This window comes from Ochotona princeps, chromosome 32, assembly GCF_030435755.1.
Source record: "Ochotona princeps isolate mOchPri1 chromosome 32, mOchPri1.hap1, whole genome shotgun sequence".
Taxonomy (NCBI): Eukaryota; Metazoa; Chordata; class Mammalia; order Lagomorpha; family Ochotonidae; genus Ochotona; species Ochotona princeps.
Genome location: NC_080863.1, coordinates 13306144 through 13308217, shown reverse-complemented (window position 1 = coordinate 13308217; position 2074 = coordinate 13306144). Strand labels below are relative to the sequence as shown.

At 43.5% G+C, this 2074-nt stretch overlaps 1 pseudogene; it reads right to left on the bottom strand.

The window, feature by feature from the left end:
* Nucleotides 1-463: 463 nt before the first annotated feature.
* On the bottom strand, nt 464-1222 carry LOC131478385 (large ribosomal subunit protein eL32-like; annotated as a pseudogene).
* Between the last annotated feature and the right edge of the window lie 852 nt (nt 1223-2074).

Below are 2074 nucleotides of genomic sequence, written 5' to 3'. Positions count from 1 at the left end.
CTTAACCACTGTGCCAAATACCCACCCTATGTAGATTCATTCAAAAACTGTACTTGTACATCCACAAGTTGTAAAGTTGGGCTGGCATTGTCATACGCAGGTTAAGCTACCACATATATTAGCATCTCATACAGCTTTTTGCTAATGTACCTGGAAAGGCTACCGAAAGATGTCCCAATTCCGTGGACCTCTGCCACCCGTGTTGTATGAGAGACCCAGGTGGAGGCCGTGACTCCTGGTTTCACAATGTTACAATAACTTGGGGAGCAAACCCATGAATAGAAGAGTGTTTCTGTCTGTATCTGTCTCCTCCTATTTGTCCTTTGATTGTCAAATAAATAAGTAAAGGAATCTTTAAAGAAATAATGAATACGCTAGTGTACGTCATTCACCTTTTTGTTTTGTTTTGTTTTTTGCTCAACATCAAATGTCTGAACACTTACTAAAGGCGAAAGACCTGTCTTCATCTCTCATCGTTGTAGAAGACGTAACTAAAAATGATGACAATGCAAAATTGGACATGAAGAAGGACACAGAAAATCATGTTCCTTTAGGTATTAAATCAGTATTCATCTTTTGATAAAATTATGACTAGTTCTTTTTTTGTTTTTTGTTCCCCTTCTAGACTTTTTTCGGGGGTGTTCAAGGTTTTACTTGAGCACAAATATAAGATTTGCACCCAGCTGCTTGCTCATTTTCTTGGCTGAGCAGCCTGGCATTGGGATTGGTGACTCAGATGGACAGCTGAGCTGCCATTTCTCTGATGGTTTTGCAGTTCGTGGAGGAGACATTGTGAGCAATCTGCACAGTAGGATTTGTTGCACACGAGTAGCACCTCTAACCCCTTGATGTTGTGCACCAGGAACTTGCAGAAGCCACTGGGCAGCCTGTGCTTTGTCTTCTTGTTGCTCCAGTAACCAATGTTGGGCATCAGGATCTGGCCCTGAACCTCTCCCACACCTTGTAGCCAATGCCTTTGGGCTTCTGCCAGTTCTGCTTAATCTTGACATAGTGGTGAGCCTGGTGCCAGATGTACTTTTTGGTCCTCTTCTTGGTGATCTTGGGTTCACCAGGGGTGTGAGGGCAGCCATGATACCTTTGGGGAAGCAGCAAAGCCACAAGTATAACCCATGCTCCCTGGAGTGAGGTGCTCCGCTTGGGGTGCACACACTATGTCAGAGTGTCTTCCAGTTGCTGGTCTGTGGCAAGCTGAGAATGGAATGGCCAGCTCTGTGGCTTTGTCCCCGTTCCACCTCCAAAGCTGACGGAGCACTGGTCACTCTCGAGATGCGATCTGTGGAGGTGTAGGCCATGTTCTTGATGTGCTTGTGCTTTGGCAGGTTGGTAACAGTGTCACCGTCTCACTTTACATTTATCTCCAGTTGGAGCAGCCCTGGGAAATCCCTTCAACACCTCATAGACCAGTACTTTCCTTCCCTACTGTTGTCTTCACAGTGGATGCACATCTTCCTTATAGCCCTTTGGGAATTTATACCATAATATTTGAGTGCTTGTTTTCTCTCTGTTATAGGCTACACAAAAAAATATGTGACTAGTTAAAAAATGAATGCTATACAAATCACAAATTCATAACTCAAGATTTTTATCAAGTTCAATTGTTACACTACTTTGGGCCACCACCGTAACTTTTTGCCATTATCCATTGCAGTCTGGACTTGCCAAAACCTGGGTTAGCTGAAGCCATGCACTGTGTTCTCAAACCAATTTTGGTGACTTTAATTTTATTATTTTTTTTAAGTAACATTTAGGGGCAGGCATTGTGGCACAGTGTTTGAAGGTGCTTCCTGCAGTGCTGGCCTCAATATGAATACATTTTTGAGGCCTGGGTGTGGACAGGCAGTGGAAGGTGACAGATGAAAATACCTGTGTCCCTAATGCCCACTTGGGAGACTTGGAAAGACTTGGATTGTGTTTGTCCCAGGCTTGCTGTTGCTGTATTAGGGAGTGAACTAGCAGAAGAAACTTTGGTCTCCATCTCTGGTGCTCCTTATTCTGTCCCTTGCTCTCTATAACTCTGAACTTCAGATAAATAAATCTTAGAAAATATTGTATT